Source organism: Paramormyrops kingsleyae, chromosome 11, assembly GCF_048594095.1.
Source record: "Paramormyrops kingsleyae isolate MSU_618 chromosome 11, PKINGS_0.4, whole genome shotgun sequence".
In the NCBI taxonomy this organism is placed as follows: domain Eukaryota; kingdom Metazoa; phylum Chordata; class Actinopteri; order Osteoglossiformes; family Mormyridae; genus Paramormyrops; species Paramormyrops kingsleyae.
Window position 1 is genome coordinate 18,672,492 of NC_132807.1, and position 15,965 is coordinate 18,688,456.

At 47.3% G+C, this 15,965-nt stretch overlaps 1 protein-coding gene across 1 annotated transcript in view; it reads left to right on the plus strand.

Moving 5' to 3' along the window:
- The first annotated feature begins 10,686 nt into the window (after positions 1–10,686).
- dok4 (docking protein 4) overlaps positions 10,687–15,965 on the plus strand; it is a 33,736-nt gene continuing 28,457 nt past the window's right edge. The window contains exon 1 of the mRNA XM_072718198.1: positions 10,687–10,899. The gene's annotated coding sequence lies outside the window, so the exon portion shown is untranslated. The remainder of the gene's footprint in view (positions 10,900–15,965) is intronic.

Below are 15,965 nucleotides of genomic sequence, written 5' to 3' on the forward strand. Positions count from 1 at the left end.
GTGGTAAAAACTTCCCCTGGAGTTTGTGGCACCATCAAATGGCAGCTGTCATCCGCACGCCGGGAACGAGACGTGAATAACCCTGTCCTATTAGTTATGAAACACACATTTTGCTGTTTCTGTTACCCGAGATATTAATAATACATGAGCTTCTCTGGGATAAACTTCCACGGCTAGGATGTGTCCTGTAAACTGTACTGGGAACTTCCATTCTTAAATATTAATCTGTGTTGATAGAGGCCGTAGTGTGCTGGGATGAGAATCAGACAGCAAAGGGATGAAGAGGGATTAACTTCCTGTGCTTAGTGCATATTCCGGTTTTGCATTGCAAACCATATATATGCCATACGGTGTAATTACAACACCGGAATGTGCTCTGCTGACTTAATCCCCAGCTCTGTACCTCTCTCCATTGCCAATGAAGGACTCAGCCTCTTACAGCGACTGACAGTATTTAACAGGAGAAGTGTGTCCATGCATTACCCCCAAGCGTTCTTGCATGAATTAAACAGTGTGTAGCAGGTACTGATGCATGGACTCATGAGCTGTGTGCTACTTTAAACCATGTTAATTCCCCACCGCTCTGCCCCCTGCCTGATGTCTGACTTAGGGGACAGCCCCCCACCCCGATAGCAGGAAGGCAGTTCGCTGTGGGCAAACAGCTGTGTTTGATCACCGTAATTCTTCCACGAACGCAGGACTGTATCGCACATTGTCGCTTCTGTGCTGCTGTTTAAAAAAGGGACTGCTTCAGTGGGAGAGGGGGGGGGTGTAGATTTGCAGTGTAGATTTGACGTAATAAAATTTCCCTGGAGTTTAATCCGTGGGTGTTTCACAAACCTTAATTTGTGGCTTTAATTTTTCGAAGCGATACAGCTTTTTTGCGTGCCTGCTGTGTGTGTGTGTGTGTGTGTGTGTGTCTATTTGTCTGTGTGTGAGATTCGCCTCCTTGCTGCCAGCAGCACTCCCCCCCCCCCCCCCCCCGCCCCCCTACCTGACCCCCAATATGCTGTAACTTGTTAGCACTCTGGCGCTGTGCTGCAATCGCAGTTGAAGGGGGTGAACTCCAGATGTTTCATGCTTGGTGGCACTGACCCATGTTTCCAACGGAAGACACGCTGGTCTCAGAAAGAGAGAGAGAAACAGATTGAGATGGGGGGAGGTAGAGTACCGGAGAGGGCGTGTGCCTCAGCCGGCATGATGTCATACGAGACAGGGCACATGCCTCAGCCGGCATGATGTCATACATGCCTCAGTCGGTGTGATGTCATACGAGACAGGGCACATGCCTCAGCCGGCATGACGGTGCACCAGATGGGGCGTGTGCCTCAGCCAGCATGATGTCATACATGCCTCAGTCGGTGTGATGTCATACGAGATGAGGCATGCCTAAACTAGTGTGACAGTGTAAGCCACTTACAGCCCAAAATAACCCAAAGTTATTTTTTGAATAGGACCCCAGAAACAACATACCCACCCCTGGGGTTAGGAGGACCAGTTTAAGCAATAACCAGACAACCAGTCCCCCGGAACTACCACTACACCAACACCGTCCCAGAAACAGAGTTATAATGGTTAACTAATAAAAGCAAAGCTTTAATGTTTTCATATGCATCAAATAATTATAGTGGCTAGGATTTTATGAGAATGTCTCTGGAATAATTGCTTTATAGGAAGGCTGTTCTGAGGAGTTAATTTGGAAGCGTTGACCCTGCTGTGATCCTGTCGCCTTTTCTAGGAAATGTTTTTCCTCTTTTCTCACAACCGCTTCCAGGCCATGGGAAAAATGCTGTAAACGAGGCGAAAGCCTGTGAGGTATTTAAAACAGAATATAGGAGACCTTACTGTAAGGTGTACCCTCGACTCCCGAATCTGTGCCGTGCTTTAAAAAATGCACACAGGCAAATGCCATCACTATCCTGACAGGTAAGAATCCCTCAGTCGCTGTTTAATGAAAGATCTTACTTTAGCCCGATGTTCTCGTCATGCATCAAAGCCCTGCTGTGTCTATATCACTGTCTCCTTAGATGTTCCTTTCCTACCCTGTAAGGCTGCACGGCCGAATAAGAGAAAATGAGCCGACTCTATTGCTCTAGATTGAGTTGATCCCCGCATCATCCATCATCTAAAAGCTTGTCCAGTACTGAGTCACAGACAGCCTGGGGCATATCCCAGGATGCACTGGGCAAAAGGCAGGCAGGGTGACAACCTCGACGGGAAGCCAGTCCATTGCAAGCCATACAAACACATGCAATTACACTCTGTGGGCAGTTTAGAGATGGAGATTGTCTTGTTTAGTTGGTATTTTGTATATATGTATATTCTGCTCTCTCTCAACATGACGGTTATTTTAACAGCCATTTTATAGTGCATAAGGATCACCTTCGATTGCTGGTCCACAGGGATGACACGTGACATCTCCAGTTACATCCAGGTGGACAGAAGAGCCGTGTCTGTCCAGCAGAATATGCTGATAACCAGCAGAGAAGCTCTGAAATTAAGCTGCAGTTCATAAGATGAATGGAGGCTGTATGAATGATGATTGTGACGGCCGGACAGTGATGGATCCGTTCGGTCATTAGGTGCTTTATGAAACCCAGTGAGATTCTTCTCTGAAGCTCTGCGAGTTCCTAGATCTGAAAGCTTTGGTTATCGGCCCAATCCCTTACTAAATTGTCATTTGATAACCTGTAAATAATGCTGTGAAACTGGGTTATTACAGCATTGATGCACATAAAATGTAAATTTACGGGAGACATTAAAAAGCTTTGAAGTCAACAGCGAAAATTTGAATCTCTGTTGGCCGTTGGATTATCACCTCAAGCCTGATGTTTGTTTGTTTAGCCTTTTTCCAGTAAGTGTACTTGTTACACTTCGGAAACTGATGGCGTGATGAGTATTTGTTTGGTCTCCATGATTACCCAGATGGACTGAGGGATACCACAGCTGGCATAGAGCCAGTGAGACTGCAGGCCTCAGCTGTCGGATAATTAGAGGCCTTGGCACCCTAGAGCAAGCGTATCCAGGCTAATGTAAGAGACACCATCCATCCATCCATCCATCCAGGCTGTTGGCTCGACCTCTCACCCCGTCAGGCTCAGTAAGTGTTTTCAGCCACCATGGCGTGCTTTACTTCTGAACTGATAAAGATGCATTACTGTCACAGCACCATCTACTGGAGGTGAACAAATAAACGGAAATGCCACATGCTAAATCACAAATGCAGCTCCTGAGGTGAGTATTAGATTGAACAACCGGTCAGCAGCAAGTCTGTCAGCTATTGCTATATACAGTGGGTTGGGATGCTGTAACCGGTAATCAGAAGGTTGTTGGATCAAATCCCTGGGTCAGCAGAGTCAGAATGAAAAATTATTCGTTCAGAGAGATAGCCAATTGGATTGTAGAGGAGGTAGGTTCAAGCAACTAGAGAAGGCAAGACCAAACAATCAGATATCTTGGTCCTGTCTCCTCTAATTGCTTGGACCCACCTCCTCTACAATCTGATTGGTTATCTCGCTGAACCAATCATTAAACATTCTTCCCTCAGAACATTTTTCAATAAGCAAATCTCCCACAAGCATAATAACAGGCTCCGAAGAGACCAAATAGTCAGTTTCTGACTGCAGGTGCATTTGTCACGCATACTTCTAAATTATCTAATGGGAATAGTATCTTCGTAGGTGCCAAACGTGGGGCTCTGGAGTGCAGATTTCATTTCCACCTCCTTTGTCCCTTGAAGTGCCGTATGTAGGTTTTTCTTCTTGAAGGATGGTCCAATATCCCACTGCACACAGTGCAGGATGTAGAAGAAGGATTGGGGCTGTCCTTCAGGCCATGGGTGGCCATACTCTTTATTGCATCCTCCATACTAATGCATCCTTAGGTCTTCCCATTACTTTGTTGTCTCTGCGTCACCAAGCTGGAGTGCGGCTGCGTCATGCTGTACTTGTGAAGGGGGGCAGACGTGTCCTCAGCCAACGCTTGACATGGGCACATTTCTCCTGCCCTTTTCCGGTAAGAGGCAAACGACCGGGCATTTTGAGACGTTGTATTCCTTAATCAAACACATTAAACTCATTTAAAAACACTTTCTTCAGCCTCAGGTATGTATGACATCACTGAGCGAGCAGTCTCCATCTTCCTCTAGCTGCCATGGCAACCCATCTAGTCGCGACACCGAAGACCCTGTGCTCAGCATACACTGTCTGCTCTCCTCTCCTAGTGTCACCACATCTGTCCTTCCCTTTTCTCTCCAGTGCCACCACTCAAAAAAAGAATCACTCCAGACAATTTTCTTCCTGAAGTGACTTTTGTCTGTGGTGCCCAGGTCACAAACAAATCTAACAGGGCAGCTGGCTCCACAGAGACCTTTATCTGAGACAGGGACGTTTTTTCTGTGACAGGGACAGGCTTGACTGTGGCCCAGGACCATAAACTATTCACATAAATATGAAAAACCACTTCCAAGCATCTCTAGATCTCTCATTTACTTTCTGCTTCTTCTTTATGATGTTTTATGTTATTTATTGTTCAGTGTTATTTATTTTTGGTGCATTACATAGGCCAGCATTAGATAGGCCAGTGTGGCAGGATGTATTTGCTGGACTGGTCTGTTAGTCATTAGTGTACGAGTAGGGTGTTTTGTGGTGGTTAAAATGGCTCCTCACTGGTTCTGTAAAGCACTTTGGGTGTCTTGAAAAGCGCTATATAAATGTAATATTCATTCATTCATTTATTCATTCACTTCCCTCAATTTGTCTGTTGACTGGTTTTGTTCTCTGTTGTGTCGGGGTACATTTCTGTCTTTCCCCACGTCTCTTCCCTGCTTTCTCCACCCTTTGCACGATTCCATGGTAGCACATTGTTGCCGTGATAGCAGTCAGCACCATTCACTCACAATGGCCACCACTTGCACCAGTGTTGTGGGTTCCCTCCTGGAGATGGAGAAGGACGTCACAGAGCTCGGCCTGCAGAAAGAATGAAAACAAGCAGGCTGCAGCATCCGTCTGACTGTCTCTGGGTGAATAAACTGTAGGAAACCCAGCGCTGATGCTCCTAAATCTGCCAGTAATGTTGAGTAATATCTCTTTTTGTAGGCTTTTTAGGGTTTAATGCTCGTATTACTTTGTCCAGGTGTCTGTTAAATTATGAAGCTGTGCTAGCAGGGCCAGTTGAAGCCCATGTTGTGCCCTAGTCCAGCTTCACCGATACCCCCACACCCCCCCACAAGCTTCACCAACACCCCCACAACCCCCACAAGCTTCACCGACACCCCCACACCCCCCCACAAGCTTCACCGACACCCCCACACCCCCAACAAGCTTCACGGTGCACCGACACCCCCGCACGCCTCTAACAAGGTACACTGCCCCCAACAAGCTTCACCGACACCCCCATGACCCCCCAACAAGCTTCACCGACACCCCCACATCCCCCCCACAAGCTTCACCGACACCCCCACGACCCCCACATGCTTCACCGACACCCCCACAAGCTTCACCGAAACCCCCACATCCCCCCCACAAGCTTCACCGACACCCCCACATCCCCCCAACAAGCTTCACCGACACCCTCACGCCCCCCCCCCCCCAAGCTTCACCGACACCCCCACACAAGCTTCACCGACACCCCCATGCCCCCCGACCCTCCAGCAAGCTTCACTGATACCTCCATGCCCTTGCTCGCTCCCCTCCCAGAAAGCTTCACCACTGGCCAAACTGCAAAGGTGTCACTCTAAACCTGGCTGCTTGCTGAATCAACTTCCCCTCAGAAGGTTCTATAGGCTTGACCAGCCCTGCAAGCTAATTGCTAACTGAAAATTTCTAAACAATCGCTCTGTACATTTCCGCTGTAAGCAGCAACGCATCCCACCCCTCTTTCCTCCAGCTTGTTTGATACTGTTTGGCCCCGAGCAGAAATATTGACCGTGTTAAACACAACAGCGAGGATAATGAGGGTTTGAGCTGATGGAGTGTGTTAGTGCAACAGCCAGGAAAGCGGGAATTAGGGAAGCTGCCATGTCCATCCAAATGAAGGGCTCTGTGTCGGCCGTCATGGATAGAGACAAGAACGGTGACACAGCCTCGCTCCGGATATCAGTGAACGCGTCGCCGTTAGGCTGAGTACGTAAATATAGCAGTTCGATTTTCCTCTCCGCTGCTCATGCTCAAATAACAGCAGAGCAGTAAAAGCGAGCATTTCCTTTAACGAGCCTTAATGATAAGCACTTTAAAGATTTCCGCCATTATCGAGCGACGGCAGCACACTGTCGCGGGTCCCCGTGAGTCTGCGTGTGACAGGCGAAAAGCACGGTAACACGCGATGAAAGTGAGAAGAGGCAATCAGGGCTGGGCTCCAATCAAAAAGTCTCCTCATCACTTGTGTCGAAGAAACTGGCCAGCCTAGGCAAATTTTCTGTATCTCAGATTTTTTTTCTTTTGGTGGCGATGTTGGGCTTTACTCAGTTCATGGTTGCATGTAACATTAGATAGCGAGTAGAATGAAATGATTGTGGCTAGCTACCAGAACATGCTGCTTCCGCATCTCTTAAATAAGGAATGTGTTTTTTTAATGTTTAGTGTAGTAACTGTGCCCAAGAGCCCACGGACCCCACATAAACGTGTGGTTTCGGTGGCGGTGCCGTCTGTTGTGTTTATATTACTGTCCAAGTGTGTTTTCCCCAGAGTGTGTTAGTGCGCTGGAAGCCTCAGTCTAGGGGCACACCAGTTACCCTCTCACCCTTTGTGTAAAGGTGACACGTCGCCATCCCACTCTGAACTAAAGCACGACAGCTGCCTGCACCTCAGTGTCATTCATGACACACAAGTGACGTCCCACGCTAGAACACCCCCCCCCCACGTCATCCTCCGATTGTAATTACAATTTGATTATGATGTTTGTTTTCTCTGAGTATTTTGTTTTATTTATTCAACAACAAGCTGACAGTTCACCGGCAATATGGCAAAAGCAGAAGCCAGGAAAGAGAAAATGTTCATTTGGAAAGACGTACATTTCACAGACGGGAGTTAAAATCGCTGGTCTTTAAGGATTTTAGTCCATTCTGGGTATTTTGTGAGTGAGTGAGTATGTGATGGATGGAGTGGGAGACCGAGTGAATGAAGATCTCGCCTATTTATCGGAATTTTGATTGCTTTTGAAAGCCTTGAGGTTGATTGGGCAGCCACTCTTGCAATATAAGATGCCGTCTCTATGGCCAGGGGGGGGAGTTGCGGTGTTTAGTATTCAGGGGGATTGAAAGTAGCCAGTTGATCAGGAGGGGCTAATACAGCTCCTTGCTTCACTGCTGAGACTCACTGTGCTCATCTAGAGGCAGCATGGTGTGAGATAATGGAACATGAGGCTCTGAGACCTAGCTGAAAGCAGGCTGATGGCTGGTCTTCTGACAGAGTTCCTCTATTTTGTTTAACCTGCTCAACCTCTGGAAAAATAACTGTGAAACAGTATGAGATTTATGGCCCAGGGTGTCCTTTCAGTTCCAGGAATCCAGGTTCTGTTTTTGTCTCAGACTTAGGAGGGCAAAGTGTTTACATATGAGTGTGTCTCTTCTTTAAGTCAGCTGCAAGAGGTGTGTGGGCTTCATGTGGTCAGGCATAGTGAGACTGAGGGCAGGCTGGTTTGGGGCCAGTAATCCGGGCAAAGGAGTAATGGTGCGTTCCGTATGAAATTCAACGTTGGAATTTCCGAATTCCTAGTCGGAAATTTCCACTGGAACGCCCCCTGAAGTCTGAGTTCCGACTCGCAATGTCAAAGGAACCTCTACAACCTCGACTACAGAATTCAAGATGGCTGCACCCCTCATCAACAGAAGTGAAAGCTGTAGTTATATACTGTTTATTAGCACTTACGTCTTATCTGTGTCTCATTAAATTAGTTGTACACACAGTGCTGTTCAACCGCTATCTGTGGACAGGTTGCTATTATATTTGTATGGGCAAAATATGTTGTCATCAACTGGTATTGCTAACTATGGCTAACAATGGCTAAACTGGGGCCTGTTTCAAAAAGCAGGATTTCTTGCTTACCTGGATAACTTGTCAGATTTAAGGTAGTCTGGGCTAAATGTAAGTGAACAAAGATAAAGGCCATTTAAACGGGGATACCTTAAATCCGACAAGTTATCCAGCTAAGCAAGAAATCCTGCTTTTTGAAACAGGTCCCCGGTGTTGCTAAACGACTTTCTGACTTGTACTGAAACGCGGTTAGGGTAAGCACTGCGATTTACACACTGCTGCAGGGACACGCAGACTGTGTTCATCTATGTGTGAACACGTGCTTCTTGGAGGTTCACGGTATAAATGAGGAAACGCATATGCAATGCTCGGCATATGCCTTCGGGGATGTTAACATGCACTGAGGAAGGAGACCTTCCTGACAGCCATTAAGAGCGGGTATACCTCCCACTCACGTTGGCAAGTGGAGTTTGTGCCTGCATCTGTAGCTCTGCACAAATCCTGACATTCAACAGTCATCGAGCCCGACTATGAATGTAAAATAAATATAAATGTAAATAATAGGAATGTCAAATAAAAAAGGTTTAGTGACAGAATGCTGAGGAGCAGCGCTGAAACAGCCCAGGCAGAGAAACTTGTGAAACTTGAATAGACAGCGCACATAAGAAGATGCTGTGATTTCTGGTGCAATTTCATAGCATGTCGACTGTATGTAGGAGTGTACGTGTGCAAAACTATGTGTGGGGGGGTACTGTCTGGGGAGTTTTGGTTCATGTCATATTTTACAGGTCTCTGTTCCTGCAATAATATGCAATTCCACAAATATGCTCAGAAGAGAGTTTCTTTCTTGACACCTCATCCAGGATGCACACCAGCCTTGCGCTCTGTGCTGTCTGGGATAGGTTCCAGGCCCCCCTCTGCCACCCTGTATACGATTAGTAGTTAGAAGATGGATGGACAGATTTGTGTTGTGAATTTCCCCAAGGATATCTCTGAAAGTCCCACCCGCTGCTCCATTTTCCATCCATCCATCATCCGCCCACTTAGCTTGGTCCGGGTCGTGGTGCATACATACTCCATTCTGTGAAATTTATTTCAGTGAAAGCAAACGCTGTCCTGTTGTCCTGGGTGCGACCAACTGGTGTCTCCACGAACGGCATTAGCATTGCCGAGGTGACATTTCAGTCGATATGCAATAAGTAACAGGTTCTTATCTCAGAAGGATTCTGGGTAACAAAGAGCAGGTGTCCCATAGTCCCTCACCGGCGGGGCAGACTATGTCAGTCAGGGCTGAGACACTGAATGTTCATGTGTGACATCACCTGCTGAAAAAACAACACAGTCATTGTTACCTTTTACTTAAAGATAATTAAAAACAGAATTCAAACATACCAGAGTAGGGCTTTCTGTATGTTGGCTGTGCTCTTTATCGGCTCTGCGACCCCATGCAGGCTACGCCCCCCTCCCTGTCTGATTCATCATGCTAACAGCCTCAGCTCAGCCGCTGGGGTCCAGGCTGCTCCCCTCCGTGAGCCTGCCGTCCGCCTTGTCTGGTGATCTGCGTTCCTGCCTGCCTCAGCCCAGGATCAGGACGCCCCTGGTTGGCCTAGATCAGCTCACCTTATTTTCTGCATTGCCCTATAATGAGAATTTAACCCAAAGTCTTATTTTTATGTATTATCACCAAAAGGGCATTTGCAAACTCTATTTTCACAGCACGTGAGAGGGATGAACCTCCCTCAGTCTGCATAATATAATCAATAAATTTGGATAAATCAAAAGCTGCCTCACAATTTCCTTAAGACCTGACAGAGAATTGAGTGCTGAGTTCATAGTGGGTCAAAATGAACGTCATCATCTAGCTGAGACAGAACACAAAGCAGTGACCCTGGTCAACCCCTGTTTATATACTCCTAAGGGTGCGGTCCGTCCTGCAAGAGTCGTCACAGCATCATTTTAAAGGCCTCTTGTGATCTGTCGTTCTCTTTACTGGTACATTGGGGTTATTTATTCAATAGTGATTTTCCTCTTCCTGCACTACAGGCAATGTTCATCTCACGCTGGTCTGAGTCGAAGCTCTTTTTCTGCCTTTATCGTTTCAGTAGCCCGGCATGTCGCTGGGAATGTTTTAAAAGGATAATGCTTAAATCCACAGGCTTTTATCCCAAACATGCCTGCTGGAAATTAATAAGGGGCTTGAAGCGATCGGTGAAGTAAGGGCTACTGTAAACCTTCAGCTATCACGTTTACATTTCTTCCAGCCAAATATAATACCCACAGAACGAAACTTTTGCTCGAATATTTAATTAGCTCCCAAAAAATAAAAATCTTGGGTTACTAACAATGCCCTGCGTTTAGGTTTCTTTCTCACAAGTACTCCTGATTTTTGTCATCTGAAAACATTTTCACATCAGTCACTTTGAAGATAATGCGTATGTAAAACGTAACGTGAATCTATTAAGAATATTAAATGTATTTAACAGACATAATATATTTACCAAATCAGAAAAGTAAAATAAAAATAGAAAAATAAAAGTATTAGTATTGTTCTCTGCATAACACCTTGCATTATCAAAGTTACATCTTAAGATAGCAGATAGGACAGTGGCTGTAACAACGCAGTAACTTGACGGGAATGGCGTCTCTTTTCGGAGGTTTACGGTAAAACAGCTCATGAAACATGTCTCGATGAATTAGACCCCAGAGCCAGCATCGCTGGGAGAGTCGGCTGGAGCAGGACCTGATCGCGCACGCAGACACAGCTCAGCATCACTGGGAATAATTAGCGGTGGGGTTCTTATTTTCAGCTCGGTAGCATTACGTGTCTGTGCTCACCGAAGGTCACAGACGGAGCACCTCACCGACCTGGTAGGAGTGGTACCTTCAGCAGCCCGTCTTCGCCAAGCAGCACCGAGGGTTCTGTGCCCAGGTAAAGCGACGCGTTTCCTGTGGCTATTATAAGCACCGATAAGCACCAGGGTATTATGTATACAAAATACATTGCATGGGCAATATGCATCTCAGAATTAGTGCATTTTTGAGTAGGACGCATTGTATAAGAATATGAAATATAAGTTAATTTAGGCCATAATTAGTAACTGTTCGTTTCCTGGCATATGATTGGTATACGGTATTTGAAGAGCTTAGTACATGTTTAAGACTGAACTGCAGAAATATTTATTCGAGAAGTAAGAACTTAATTCCCACATAAGGGCTATTAGGGCCGCGGCGGGTGAATATTATAGACAATGGAATGCAAAAGTTTTCGTGAAAATCCGCTGTCAGTTATTAAATGTTTAGGTATTTGTAATGCTCGTCTATGTGAAGTATTACTCTTACGACAGACCATAAAATAACATTCCGTACATATATTGCTTTTCTTTTCTTTTTGTCGTGTAGAGAGTTCAGTGGCATACAGTAACCTCGGAATGTTCAGGTTCACAAAGGACGGAGCCCGGCGAGGCGTCCCATCATAAGCTGAGATTTAATTTTTACGGCACCTGACACATGCATCATTTTTAAAGGAAATATACAGTTACAGTTAACAGCCTTTGTAACGGTGGACAGCGTGTATTTTTGCTACTTTAATTGTGAAATTCTAGGTATGTGTTCTGCGAAAGGTATCAAGCTAATGACTTAACTACTTTAATGATTACTGGTTTTTCATATTTTATGCCACCTTTCCGCGAATTGCCCGCGTTCATCTTCGGATCTCATGCTTTTAGGGCGCATTCACAGAGCGTCGCCCAGAGCAGAAATAAAACAAAGACTTATTTAAAATTAGTTAGTTTTTCTTTCAAATGCAATTATTAATGTCTTACTTATAATAAAGTTCTGACCGGCGTTTTTAACCCTTTTTAAAGCCGTTCACTTAAACGTGACAAATATTTTTATGATATATTACAGTGGTTTTAAAGATGGTGCTTTAAATGCTGCCTTTTGTTTGCACAGATAGTCTTCTTTCTACCTTATAACGAAACGCGTTATGTTCTGGCTTATTAAGCAGGCTGTAAAATAGAAACGATGCATTTATAAGGAGATGATTAATCAGTCTGACAAAATCTGTTAAACTCAATATGCAATCTCATTGAAACAGGGCATTTAATGGACGAATGACATGATCTGATCTTTTTGTCGTTATTAAACTGTTTTGCAGTGGGCATGTCGCCCGGTTAAGTTTAATATGTCATTTCGTTTGTCATTTTTGTGCCTTTTAACTTGACTTGGGAGGAACAGACTATTGCAGTCATCGTGGACATGATAAGGCGGCGTGCGGGCCTGACCGCCCCGTGGACGCAGGTACCGGAGTGTACCCAAACAGCTGTTCGCCACAACACCCTGCCCTCGCTGTCAGAGAGTGTTTACATCACAGCCGGACTCCCCCAGGAGATGGATTACGAGTGTTTCATGAATGATTCAGAGCCATTATTAATGTTTGTGCTGGGACGGAGAGAGCGAGAGATGGAGGGCGGGATATGTCTGGGGCCGTCCGCGGTTAACGTGGCGTGACCGAGCTCAGTTTGCCCGTGCTAAATTAGAGAGCAGGTCAGACGGCCGTCGGTGGGGAGCCAATAAGGCAGAGTGCGTGTGTCCATGTGTGTGTGTGCGCCTGTGTGTGTGTGCATGCACGTGTATGAGTACGTCTGTGAGTGTGTGTGTGTGCATGCATACTGTATGTGTGCCTGTGCATCTGTCTATGTGTGTGCATGCATGTGTGTGAGTGCATCTGTGAGTGTGAGTACTTGTGTAAGTGTGTGTGTGTACATGGGACTATTTTTTTGCGTGTTTCTGCCAGGCTGTCCTGTCAGAAAGCTGTCAGCCTGCCCCCGGTGTAATGGGGGTTGTGCCCTTGGTGGGCAGGTTGGAGTGTATGTCTCTGTTTTGTGCGGTTAATTTGCTGCCACGTCCGGACGCCGTGCTGTGCAGTGTGGTGAAGGTGAGTGGGGCAGCTGTGGCGGTTCTTGGCGCCTTGGTTGTTCCTATCCTGTGATTGTGCCTGCTGCCATGATTCGCACCTTTTCGGGACGCAGTCCTGGGTCTCTTTGAACACGCAGCCCGCACTGCATGCCCTGTTCCTGCCCTCGTATCTGTCTGAAGCCCCCTCAGCCGTGGCGGGCAGCCCCCCCAGCACCCCACGTTCTGCCGCGCTGTGATAACGCGCCCCCCATCCCTGGGAAGCCAGCCAAACGCGTTACGGACATTTGGCACAGAGATGCTCACAGCTGGCCCAGCGGGGAGATTGGCAGAGCCAGGACCGGGGGTAGAGGCATCTGGGGCTGGACAGCGCTGAAGGGACCACACCCACCTTTTATATGCGTGTGGGAGGGGCAGGAAGTGGAAATGTTCCTACTTTTTTTGGTCAAAAGGACACCCCAAAAGGGACATGCAACTGGCCACCGCCCCCCCCCCCTTCCCCCCAACTGTAAAAAAACATGTTGCAGGTAGTAGGATAACCAAGCTTAGCAGGACTTTGCAGGACTTAGCAGGACTTTGAGGTTCTAATCCTCAGCATTTTTTAGGAGTGTTTATAATTGTTTTTGTTGAGATAAGGCACCACAGAGGTGCAGGCCTGCCCACTGTCATGGAGTAATTGTGCTTTTGATTGCACTGTGTGCAGTAATTGTGTGATTAGCATGCTGGGGTTTGTAAATAAGTTTTCGGTGTCTTTGCACAACTGGCGTGAGGCTATGCTGTTTATCTGCAGGCCAGATTGATTAATGGCTGGTTGGAGTATGAGTCGGCTTTTCTACACCCCTTCTCTCTCTCCTCACACCCCCGTAACTTTCTTATATTGTACTTTGTTTTCCCTGTGGTCTCTCCCCTGTTTCCACACACAAACAATCTTGCATTACATGTGGCGAAGCCACTTTGCCAGAGTGTCCTTCCAGCGTGACTGTGTTACATGTCCACCATTAGCATTGCTGCTGTTACCATAGCCGCTGTAGCGTTGTAGTAATAGGAGCTGTCAGGGCAGAGTGCTGCTTCACTGGTCCGATCCGTTAGCCTTTTTAGCTGCAGCAATAGCCTGGTGAAAGGCATCATGTTAGCTGTGTGGTTCGAGGCTCCATGCAGGCAGGCAGGCTGCCCTCTCCTTCCATGAGAGTCTGGTCTGTAATTAGCACCCAGGCCACACATGTACACAGACAGACAGACAGACAGACACACACAGACACACACACACACATGCAAACCGACCTGTACTCATATCTTTGTGGGGTCCGCTCATTCATTTCTATGGGAAAAATGCTAATACTAACCATGACAACCTTAACCCCTACCCAGCCCTAACCTTAACCGTAAATAAACAAACAAAATACAAGAGTTTACATTTTTAGTTTTTTGATTGCAGTTGTGGAAAAAACAGGTATTCATCATGGTGTGGGGACATTTGGTCCTCATAAGGTAAGGTATATCTGGACCACACACACAGACAGACACATACACAGATCCAGATCCTCCGCATCCCTCCCTTTGCCCATCCACCGCTTTCCTCCCTTTGAAGATCCACCACTTCCCTCCCTTTGCAAATCCACCGCTTCCTTCTCTTTGCAAATCCACCACTTCCCTCCCTTTTCCCATCCACCGCTTCCCTCCCTTTGCAAATCCACCTCTTCCCTCCCTTTGAAGATCCACCTCTTCCCTCCATTTGCAGATCCACCGCTTCCCTCCCTTTGAAGATCCACCTCTTCCCTCCCTTTGCAGATCCACCTCTTCCCTCCATTTGCAGATCCACCTCTTCCCTCCCTTTGCAGATCCACCTCTTCCCTCCCTTTGAAGATCCACCGCTTCCCTCCCTTTGAAGATCCACCTCTTCCCTCCCTTTGCAGATCCACCGCTTCCCTCCCTTTGCAGATCCACCGCTTCCCTCCCTTTGCAGATCCACCTCTTCCCTCCCTTTGCAGATCCACCGCTTCCCTCCATTTGCAGATCCACCTCTTCCCTCCCTTTGAAGATCCACCTCTTCCCTCCCTTTGCAGATCCACCGCTTCCCTCCCTTTGAAGATCTACCGCTTCCCTCCCTTTGCAGATCCACCTCTTCCCTCCCTTTGCAGATCCACCGCTTCCCTCCATTTGCAGATCTACCACTTCCTTTTAAAAATGTTACCTGCCTTTATTATGTCGTCTGGATCTTTTCCTGTTCCATTAAGAGTCTGTGCTTGAGGAAGTCACCAATTTCAACCGATGAGAATCCTGTCGGCTGCCTTTGGTCTGCTTTTGATCATGAAAGATGGCTGGGAAAGGGGCGGGGCTGTCTGTGCCGTGACCGCACCTAACCTTCCAGTCCCCCCTCCCACCCCATCCCTGATAGATCCTCCACGTTCACCTCAGCCCTGCCTGTCAGGCTCTGATCTGCCAGACAGGATCCTGAGACGGAGACGGGTAAAAGCAGCCTAGGTGTGATGTCGTGTGCAGACACTCCCGCTCTTTCTGTGTGGGGGGGCTCTTTCCCTGCCCCTCCCCATGTCTGTGAACTGAGCCATTGTGGGGCAGTGATAGATCTACGGAGTGCTGTGAAGGGGGTGTTGCAGGACATGGCACTGGTGATGTGCTATCTCTATGTTTTTGTGCTTGGGGGGGAGGTCCTGTGTTGGGTTTTTGGGGTGCCTGTTATTGGTTACTATGGGCCAGATTGAGTGGCCCCCTTGCTTCTGTACTTTGGGCAGCCAGACCCCCCCCCCCCAATGCATTATCTCTTATTGCCCTTGTGGTTCTTGCCTCAGATTGACCCCCCCCCCCCCCCCCCCCCCCGCCCCCCCCCCCCCAGAGAGACCTCACAGGCAGGTACACATCTTCTTCATTCCCCATGGGAACTGAAAGGAAAGGAAAATGAAATTCATTCTGCTCTTTTATTCCTTCACCCCCCCCTTACCGTATGTACAGGACTGCCCTCTACACAGACTCAGCAGCTGGACTTATAATAACGCGCATGTAGCTTTAATGAAGCCCCCCCCCCCCCTCCTGCCCATCCAGGGCTTTGTGGATCACTGTGGGAGG